Below are 11,850 nucleotides of genomic sequence, written 5' to 3' on the forward strand. Positions count from 1 at the left end.
TTAATAGTATAAACATTACCTTACTGGTATAAACATTGTTTTACTAGTATAAACATTACCTTACTAACATAAACATTTAGTATTTAAACAGTGAGACAATAGTTTATGTTCTGCAAATATTTTATATCTCTCACCGTAAACTTTAACTTGAGTTTAAGTTTTAAATCATGAGTTTTATTCAAGCTATTTGCTTCTGTAGACAAGCTGCTTAACTCTTTAAATTTTTACATTCTTTGTTTTTGTAGCCTACATTATATAACCTTAATAAAGTCAACCAGAATTATCTCACTTGTGATTGACTGTCAAGTATAAATTTTGGTCTAGTATTTAATTAATCTGGTTAATCCTAAATTATTCGTGCTGACTGAAAAGGACAAATTGGCCCTTGTAGAAAGATAGATCATGTTTTTGTGCAGATAACTACGATGACTAAACAACTCCTTACGCGTTACTCTCTATAAATTGATGGCTGATTTTAGTACCAAATTGTACAATTTACCAAGCAAAATAGTGTGGAATAAGATTTTTTCTAAACTCCCGTTAAAATTTAATTTCATTTTATTATTTCTGTAATTCTGTATCACTGACATGTACCCAGCACAATGGCTTAAGAAGAAGTGAACCACATAACACAGAATAGATACACAATGCAAGCTAGAAGCTGACTTTTTAAACAAGGCTATGTGTTGTACCTATTGTATTGGGAGGATTTTTTTATTAGTTCAAACATGGGCTTTGTCCGTTTTGCTATATACGTTTAGCTTGTTGTCTGCTGTTTTTCATATTAGTGAATACTTAGCAAACCACATCGTAATCCGTTACGAAGCGATGATCATCACTACATCTAACACAAGTAATATCTACAATTGACGGAATTCTCAACACCTAGTAGGGCTGTGACTCAAAAATATGACTAAGAAGTTTGTATTGAAGCAAAGTGATGCTAAAACCTAAAGAAAACCACAAAATACAAAGTTTGTGCAGTTTAAAATAGTGAAGACTGGGTAAGGGGCTGCAAGTCAGTTTTTCTAGAATAAATTGAACTTGCACAGACCAACTCTAAAAAAACAAAAGATTTTTGTAAGTCGGAGTTAAATTTTTTAGGTTGATCAAGCTTTTGAATTTATATAAATTTAACTAATCTCCCAATGTATGTTCTACTAATGTGTTTTACAGCACAATGTGTTATGATTAATAAAAGACAACAACATTAATCAGACCATCTGTTGAGCTTTACTGGAGATTTACAGAGCTTCCAATAAACTTTCTGCTATACCTATTATATACTTAAAAAAACACTAATACAAAACCTACCCTTATTTTATTGCACATCACTTTTTGATTTAAAAATTAACATACAACCATAACCATACGCAAAGTTAAATTAAAAATAGGGCATGTTGATACACATAAAAAAAACTAAGTACTTCTAGTGTTCATATGATTCTCATATTTTTGAAGTGGGCACCGATCTCTCACAGGTCTAGGACTTTTTATTGCGCTCTTAACTAGTTGATCTGCATTACTGTTCAAAACCTTTCTTTTACCCTTACTTCCACTCATAACGGTATCCTTATTCTCATGAGACTGATTAAAACAAAAATCACCTTCAAAAGCATTGTTACCTGATACAAGATCATTATCAGTAGCCCCATCATCATTTTCATAATTCAATGAGGATCTTCCGGTTTCAACACTATTATTATTGATTTGTCTCTACATCTGCTAGATAAAACTGCCTACACATGAGTTGACAGCTGAAGTTGACTCATTTCATCTCATGAAACTTTCAGCTCAGAGACCTTGACACTGGTTTGTAGCAAAAGCACTTCTATTGTTAGTTTTCATCTAGGTGGTAGATTGTTACAGAAGCTGGTTATGTATATTTTCTTGTCAATTAGAAATACTTGATATAAAAATATATCTTCTTCTACTGCCTGTATTAGTGTCAGTGCTGTTACTAGTGGAGTTTTCCGTTCCTTCCTCCGAGTAGTTAACCTCTATGTAACTAGCCATACAAAAACATTTTCTTCTAAGGTAACTATCTAGTTGATTTGATTAGTCTATATATAAATCTAAGTAATTGTTTCTTGTTCTGTTTGTCATATACTCAGCTAATAGCAATTGATTTATACATACACACTTGAACTCCTGAAACAAAAAATACAAGTCAAGACTTCTACAAAAACAAAGATGGAAGTCTGATGCAAAGTGAGAAATCATGTTTTGTAACAATTACAAGCACAGTTATTCCAAGCCATGGCAAATATCTGCATGACTTATTTGTAGTGCCCTTAGCTTAACCTGCTGCAACTACCCATGTGATTTCAAAGTGATGTGCAGTGTTTTGTTTATAACACCCAGACAGAAGGACGAAACAGCTGTTATTATAGTAAAGAATTAGACTAATTCAAATTAATCAAAATCATTGAGTTAAAGACTTAACCAATGGCAACTAGTCTATAAGTCATTTTTAACACCCGTGCAATGCAAGGCATTTGGCTAGTACACATATATACATCGGTGTTTGTATTTTTTTAAATCCTGTCTTCAGTTATAGCAAATGAACTTGGAATCTCAAGATCTACAGGTGGCAAATTTAATCATTAGACTAACCAATATGCATTGAATACACTGGGAAAATAGTCATTACATTGGTTAGGATACTCACTCTTAAAGCATTCACTTTAGGTTAATAACTAGCACTATTGACCATTGTGAGTAATGATTGTTAAGCTGGCTCAAAACGCCAATTTTTTTCAGTAAAGAGTAGCTTTCCAGGCAAGTTATTAAAGTTCCTCAGGTAATTATTCTATTACTAGTGCAATGTCGGGCATCCACCTAGTACATATATATATATATATATGTATGTAAATATTTATATATATATATATATATATATGTCTATATTAGGTATATATAATATATTATATATTACAATTATTATATTATACTATAATTATTATGTGTTATATATATTATATATATATATATATTTATATATATATATATTATATATATATATTATATGTATATGTATATATATATGTATATATATAGTATAAATACAAATATTTGTATGTCGTCTGTCATTTTCATTCATCGTCTGTTGTTCATCTGCTGTTCGTCTGTCATTCGTCCATTGTTCATTTGTCCAGAAATAGCAATAAAGTCTTAGCAACAAAACATCACCGTACTAGATCCTACTAGATTGGAACTCATGACATCCAAACCGCATGCCTGCTAACGAGTGTGACCACAAGGCTAACCCAATCGTATCATACCCATTGCTCTCATTATATACTGTATACTCGTTTCTCACTTGTACATGCTAAATTATTAATTAATACAGTACACCCATGAGTTACAATGTTCCTGTTATGAGACTTTTTGCATTTATCTATAAAACACAATGCTTTTTCATCCTCATCATGTCGGCATGATATTGTTTTCCGCCATACCATATCAAAAACAATATCTCTCAAAATGAAAAATAGGCAGTCGGTGTACTGATTACGCCAAAAATGGCTATACGCTATTGGCTGAAATCCTTCTCACAATGCCTCAAAGAGATATATGATTCTCACTATTTCATAACAACATTATTTTTTATAGGTTACAAAAGTTACTTTAGGTAACTATAGTTAAAAAGGCTAACATATAAATTTGTTACTAATTTTTAATATGTACAATATGCGTATACAGTTTTGAGGACTTTTACTTGGGGGTGTTTGTATCAGATAGTTTTATTGGTTTTCATGCCACTCTATACGACTTTTTTGCTTTACAATGCCAACTCTGAAAAAAATAATTATATAATTGCATATCAAATAATTTATTGATGTAATCGTAGCAAAACAGACTTTTATTAGCCATTACTTGCCAATTATTTGAAATTTGCATTTAGATATTTCTACAAATGTTTTAATTTTTTCTCTTGATTTACTTCAACAAAACTGTTGTCATTATATGAATTTTAAAAGCTACAGTTGCTTGAAAAAGTTGGACAAATTTTACAGTTGTTTTGTTTTCTTCTCCTAATATATTTTAACCGCATAAGCACTTTTTTCCTAATACAAAAATTGAAAGTTAGAACGTTAACTGTTGTTATATGTTGAATAAAATTGTTTTATTATCTGGGCATTGCCAGGCACTAACCTAGTATATACCTAAATCTCAGTGTTAGTCTTTTGATGGTTTGTCTGTCTGTCCGTGTATTTAGTTATAGAAACAATGTTTTATAAATGAAAAATTTACTGTACACTTTATTTGAATTTGAAACCTTCAGTTGTGCAGACAGGCATTTATCCAATATGCAACACTGTCCGGCTGGTTTTACTAAAGAATAAATTATGCACATGCTCATTACCCATGCAATGCCAGATATTTCTTTAATTTTATTACAAAAAAGAAAGTAAATTTTTGCTGTATTTCTACATGTATTAGAAATCCAAATACGTTTAACTATTCCCTTGTGAAACATTCTCTCAATTCGGACTGATTAAAATGGAAAGCAATCATTTGAGCTGATTAATTTCTGCCACTGAATAACTGGGGTTAGCGGTTAGAGATATTCATATGTTCACAAGTACCTATGTGCACATTTAATCTTAGATGTATAGTGGCTATAGTGGTGCAGTACTAGCAGGCTTGAATTTAAATAGCTGCGCATGATTCTCTGTGTGAAATTTATTTTATGAATGCTTTTATTATGTCTTTGAACAACCGAACAGATGAGGACAGATGCGGCTCTTATTATAGTAAAATATATCCATGTTCTACACCGATATGAGCAATCAAACTGAATTTGTCCAGCTAGCTAGATTATAATGTATAATTAAATGTATGTTGTGATTTTCACTTGAATTTGTGCAGAACGTGCAAACATGACAGCAGCTCAGGAAGCTAATAGATTGAAAAAAGAGATGAGCTGGAAAGAGTTTACATCTGGTACATCAATGCATGGAATAAGATATATTACTGATCAAGAGATACCTCTCTACAGAAGGTGAGTTCAGCATCAGACCTAATAAATAGAGAGGCAAGGTGATACTAACTGCAAACAAGCAAATCAGATTGGAGGCAAAAGCTCCGAACATGTAATAAAAGAAGCATATTATTGAACTTCAAACAGAAGTCTTAATTGAAAGATAATTTCATGCAAAAAGCACTTAACTAATTTCAGTTTTCAAATTTTTATGTTTTTTAGTTAACAGCTTAATATTCTCTATTCTCATAGAATAAAAAGAAAATAACTGTAATTTTGAATTCAAATGTTCAAATTTTATACGTGGCCATATTTATTGATCCAGATAAAAGGCTTGGCAAATACTTGTGAATAATCAGCTACCGGACATGCGTCTAATGGCTAAAGCACTCAAAGGGTTGTGTGAGCATTTAAAACCAACAGAATAAAATTGATTATATTTAATAAAGCGACAATGGAATAAGCTTTTGGCATGAGTTATCAATATATTGAGAGGTAGGTCAGAGTTCTCATAAAGGGCTATTTAGGAGTAGAACTATTAACTGATCCTTTAGAACACGGACAGATTTTTGAGTAACTCCTTTCAAAATGCCCTCTTAACCATTAGTTGCTCTGCTGCAAATAAACTAGTTTCGTTGTAAAAAGTGGTCCTTTTTAATATTTTAATAGTTATGACTACATTTCTAAGTTGAAATTAGTATCACCTTTAAAGAAACTGACCAAGTTCCTCTACTTGCTCTACAAGAACCAAACCACGTCAGTGCAAAACAAATGTTTATATTTATATATCTCTATATATATTTATAGTTAGTCTATTGTGGTGACTTAATGTATAAAATTACTATGTATAAAAGTACTCCCTTTAAAAAAAGAGTACTCTAGGTTTACAGCAAAATGGTTTTTGCTATAAACCATACAAAACCATTTTGTAGTGCAATAAATTTTAGTTGCTCTATAATTTGTTTTACACCAAAAAATATTGTTTCCTCACCCCGGTTAACCTGTATGGGTGGTAATTTCTGCTCTAACTCGGGTCTCCTACCAGAGACCTGAGAGTTTGAGCACTCGCCTCAATACCTTAGCTGTTCCCAATAGCACACTTTTCTGCAACTCGCCTGATTTGATTGCTGTTGGTATTTGAGCAAGCCACATTTTATGCGCCGGTGTTATTGCGCCCAGTGCCCCAATGACTACTGGGATTACAGTTGTTCTTACATCCCAGCTTTTTTCAATTTCATCTCTAAGAGGGAGATATTTCTCTACCTTTTCTTTTTCTTTGTTGGCTATATTGTAGTCATTGGGTAGTGCTACATTTATTATTGTAGCCCTCTTGTTCTTCATGTGCACCACCACCACTATATCCGGTTAGTTTGCTAGGACATGCTTGTCAGTCCGGATGTAGAAGTCCCAGAGAATCTTAGCGCGGTCATTTTCATTCACCTTACCAGGAGCTTCCCACCAGTGGTGTGGCTTATTAAGGCCATATGCATTACATAGACTTCCATATACAACACCTGCGACATGATTATTCCGCTCAGTGTATGTGTTTCCTGCTAGCTGCTTGTATTCACTGATGATGTGTTTGATGGTCTCAGGTGCGTCTTTGCACAGTCTGCATCTAGGATCGTCTCTGTTGTGATAGATTTTTGTTTGGAGTTGCCTTGTTGGGAGCACTTGCTCCTGGGCTGCCATGATTAGCGACTCTGTATTGGTCGTTAGGTTTCCTTTGTTCAGCCATATATATGTCTGGTGAAGATCGCCAAACTTAGATATTTGACGGTGGTAAGCACCATGTAGAGGTTTCGTGTGCTAGTCAATTTCCTCATCATCAGGGCAAAGCTCGATTGTAAGAGCAGCCGATTGAAATGTAGCTAGCAACTTATCTGAAGTGGCCATGGAGGCTGCATAGGTTCTGATGCTTTGTTCTTCCCTTTTCACTGTCTGCTGTACACTTTTGAGTCCCCTACCGCCATCTTTCCTATCAAGATACAATCTAGTAGTATCAGATTTTGGATGGAGTGCTCCATGCATGATCAGCAGTTTACAAGTTGCTGCATCTGTTTCCTTGATAGCTTCCTCAGTCCACTTTATTATGCCTGCTGGATATCTTATTACGGGCAGTGCGTAGGTATTTATTGCCATGATTTGGTTCTTGGCATTGAGCTGGCTCTGCAGGACCTGCCGAAGGCGTTTCTTGTATTCGGAAATGGCTTTGTGACGTACCTCGACTTCGTGGTTGATGTTGCTTTGCATGATTCTCAAGTACTTGTACCCTTCTTCTATATCTTTGATGGTACCATTTGGCATTCTCAGGCTATCTGTGAGCATAGAATGATCTTCCTTAAGAATTAGCCTTCCAAATTTCTCAATACCAAAGTTCATTTTGATGTTTTTGCTGTATTCCTGAGTGAGGTGTATTATCGAATCAATGTCCCTTTCTTTGTTAACCAACAGCTTGATGTCATCTATATAGAAGAGGTGGTTTATTATGGTGCCACTCTTAAACTGGTACCCATATTGAGTCTTCTCCAGCATATTACTTAGATGATTTAGGCATATGAAGAAGAGGTGATAAGGTGAACAGGTGATAAGGAGTCACCTTGTTAGATACTTCCCTTAATTTTTACACTCGCCAGACTTTTGCCATTAGCCTCCAGTTCTGTCTTCCATTTGGTCATTGACATATTGATGAATGCCACAAGAACAGGGTGAACATTGTACATATTGAGGCACTCAAGTATCCAACTATGGGGAATTGAGTCATAGGCTTTTTTGTAGTCACTTCGAGCTATGACAAGATTGGTATGTCTTCTCCTGCTGTCTTGACAGACCGTCTGATGCACCAGTAGCGCACGTTTGGCTCCTCGGGTGTTGCGCCCAATTTCTTTCTGAGCACTGGTCATATAGTGACTCATGTGCTCTTCCAGTTTGTCCGCAGCTATTCCTGTGAGCAGTTTTCAGGTGGTGGGCAAGCACGTTATTTGTCGAAAGTTTTTGGAAATCAGCCCCTGCTTTGGATCTTTTATCAGAAGTACAGTTTGTCCTTTGGTCAGCCATTCTGGATGGTCACCTTGTCGCATTGGGCATTCCATCTGCCTAGCCATTCTTGTGTGAAGTGATGTCAATTTCTTCAACCAGAAGGCTTGAATCATGTCATGGCCTGGTGCTGCCCAGTTCTTCATACGCTGCACTCTGCACTTGATGCCCACTTCGCTGATGGTGAGTCCTTGCTGGGCCACAGTGTGTTGATGGCTCTCTTCAAGTCTCTTCAGCCAATTTGCAGTGGTGTTATGAGTAGTCTCTTTTTCCCAGATGTCTTTCCAGAACTTTGAAGCGCTGGATCAAGGAGGATCTGACATTGGCCTCTGCAGTTCACCTTTTGAACTGGGAATACACTTTAGATGGATTATTGATGACCAGTTTGTTAATTTTCTTGTCATCCCGCCCTTTGGTGTACCGCTTCAGTCTTGCCGAGAGTGCTACTAGCTGCTGTTTCGCAGATTCTAGAGCTTCTATTGTGGCTTTCCTCTTTGGTCGCTCGAAGCTGTGGTTACATATTTTACTGAGCCTACTAACTTTCTTGCGCAAGTCTTTGATCTTATATTGTAGCCTCAGCTGCCAGGATGGAATGGCTTGAAGCCTTGTTGGCAGTGGCTTAATGCCCATCTCCTCCAAGACAACAGCTGCTGTACTGTAGATTAAGGCATTAGTCTCACTGATCGATCCAGTTGAGATTGACTCTAGTGCCAAGTTAATGTCTTCTAACAGCTTTTGCCTTTTTGTGGTTCAGCTACAGGCAGCGCGAACCTAGTTTGATCAGGCGACGACCGAGCAGGCATGGCTTTGGTTATTGCACCCATCATAGAGGTTGTAGATGTTATACAAGCAAGGGTCTTGTCTAAGGACCACAAGAAAGGTGCCGTTGTTTGGGTTTGAACTTCAGACCTAATGATCACTGTCCCGATACCTTACCAACTGCGCTATCTGTCCTGCATATATATATATATATATATATATATATATATATATATATATATATATATATATATATATATATATATATATGCAGGACAGATAGCGCATATAGATAGGCTTTTGGATATGTATATATATATTATATATATATATATATATGTATATAAATATATACATATATATATATATATATAAATATATATATGTATATACATTTCACAGTAACTGTATATGGGAGTACAGTTCAAGATGCAATAAACATACGGTAAACCGCGCAATGAGAGACTTCCAGGTGCTCTGATCTTTGCCACTCATGCAGCATTTTCATAGCTCCTGTAAGTGGCTTGGCTCTGCCTCTCAGTGGCAAAGTCGACTCAATAGCTGATTCTCGATCAAACAGAAGTGTTATCACAAGCTGTGTCTTCTACTGAGTTAGGGCTTAGCCCGCTTTCAGCATTGTTCGCCTCGGCATTAGCTGTGTTCTCTAGCTCGTCTTTGGTCTTGGCGATCAGCCATCACACTCTTCTTCTATTAGCGGAAGCTCTGGTGGCTACCCACACAGCGTCAGGAGGAAAGATTAGTTAAAACAAAAACCATTGCTGTCAGGCTCTATGCTTTAGGTGTCAGACTTTTGTTTTTGTTAAGTGTTTAGATACTTGAAAGCAAAGACATCTATTATTCTATTATTGAACATCTAAAGGCTATATTTTTATCATTCATTAAAGCTTTTTAATACTTATGCTTTTTCTACCTATAAAAGTAACATATTGCGATATAAACAAACTTCAATTCTGTACTCATCAGTCCTATTTCAAGCTATGAATAAATTACTACCGTCATTCAAACATCAAAAAGACTCCGTATTTCAAACCTTTGAAATAACCACATCATTAAAATCAAGTTATTGCGAAACATAACAGAAGTCTATCGGCGACAAAGACTAACGCCCACAGATCAAACAGAATTATTTTCTTACACTAGTTCATCAGATAATGGCAGAGGCAATGGACCAACTGATTAATCTGATACAGCTCTAGCAAAAAGAATCTCAACAAACTAGACAAGAACAATAGCTAGCTAGACAACAACAAGAGCAAGGTAGACAAGAACAAGAGCAAGCTAGACAAGAACAAAAGCAAGCTAGACAAGAACAAGAACAAGCTAGACAAGAACGAGAGCAAGCTAAGCAAGAACAGGAGCAAGCTAGACCAGAACAAGAGCAACCTAGACCAGAACAAAAGCAAACTAGACAAGAACAAGAGCAAGCAACAAGAACAAGAGCAAGCTGGGCAAGAACAAGAGCAAGCTAAACAAGAACAAGAGAAAGTTAGACATGAACAAGAGCAAGCTAGACAAGAACAAGAGTAAGCTGGACAAGAACAAGAGCAAGCTAGATAAGAACATGAGCAGGCTGGTCAAGAACAAGAGCAATTTAGACAAACACAACAGCAAGTTAGACAAGAACAACAGCAAGCTAGACAAGAACAAGAACAAAAGCAAGCTAGACATGAACAAGAGCAAGCTAAACAAGAACAAGAGTAAGCTGGACAAGAACAAGAGCAAGCTAAACAAGAGCAAGCTATACAAGAACAAGAGCAAGCTAGACAAGAACAGGAGCAAGCTAGATAAGAACAAAAGCAAGCTAAACAACAACAAGAATAAGCGCAACAAGAACCAAAGCAAGCTAGACGAGAACAAGAGCAAGCTAAACAAGAGAAAGCTAGACAAGACAAAGAGAAAGCTAGACAAGAACAAGAGCAAGGTAGACAAGAACAAAAGCAAGCTAGACACAAACAAAAGCAAGCTAAACAAGAACAAGAGCAAGCTATGCAATAACAAGAGAAATCTAGACAAGAACAAAAGCAAGCTAGACAAAAACAAGAGTTAGCTAGACAAAAACAAAAGCAAGCTAGACAAGAACAAAAGCAAACTAGCCAAGAACAAGAGCAAGCTAGACAAGAACAAGAGTAAGCTGGACAAGAACAAGAGCAAGCTAGATAAGAACATGAGCAGGCTGGTCAAGAACAAGAGCAATTTAGACAAACACAACAGCAAGTTAGACAAGAACAACAGCAAGCTAGACAAGAACAAGAACAAAAGCAAGCTAGACATGAACAAGAGCAAGCTAGACAAGAACAAGAGTAAGCTGGACAAGAACAAGAGCAAGCTAAACAAGAGCAAGCTATACAAGAACAAGAGCAAGCTAGACAAGAACAGGAGCAAGCTAGATAAGAACAAAAGCAAGCTAAACAACAACAAGAATAAGCGCAACAAGAACAAAAGCAAGCTAGACGAGAACAAGAGCAAGCTAAACAAGAGAAAGCTAGACAAGACAAAGAGAAAGCTAGACAAGAACAAGAGCAAGGTAGACAAGAACAAAAGCAAGCTAGACACAAACAAAAGCAAGCTAAACAAGAACAAGAGCAAGCTATGCAATAACAAGAGAAATCTAGACAAGAACAAAAGCAAGCTAGACAAAAACAAGAGTTAGCTAGACAAAAACAAAAGCAAGCTAGACAAGAACAAAAGCAAACTAGCCAAGAACAAGAGCAAGCTAGACAAGAAAAAGAGCAAGTTAGACAAAAACAAGAGCAAGCAAGAGATGAACAACAACAAGCTAAACAAGAACAAGAGCAAGCTAGACCACAACAAGAGCAAGCTAGATAAGAACATGAGCAAGCTGGTCAAGAATAAGAGCAATTTAGACAAACACAACAGCAAGTTAGACAAGAACAACAGCAAGCTAGACAAGAACAAGAACAAGCTAAACAAGAACGAGAGCAAGCTAAACAAAAACAAGGGCAAGCTAGACAAGAACCAGAGAAAGCTAAACAAGAACAAGAGCAAGCTAAACAAAAACAGGAGCAAGCTAGACAAGAACAAGAGCA

General features: G+C 36.0%; 1 pseudogene; it reads left to right on the top strand.

Moving 5' to 3' along the window:
- The first annotated feature begins 10,364 nt into the window (after window positions 1-10,364).
- LOC137408115 (golgin subfamily A member 6-like protein 24) lies at window positions 10,365-11,629 on the top strand (annotated as a pseudogene).
- The last annotated feature ends 221 nt before the right edge of the window (window positions 11,630-11,850 follow it).

This window comes from Watersipora subatra, chromosome 11 (assembly GCF_963576615.1).
Source record: "Watersipora subatra chromosome 11, tzWatSuba1.1, whole genome shotgun sequence".
Taxonomy (NCBI): domain Eukaryota; kingdom Metazoa; phylum Bryozoa; class Gymnolaemata; order Cheilostomatida; family Watersiporidae; genus Watersipora; species Watersipora subatra.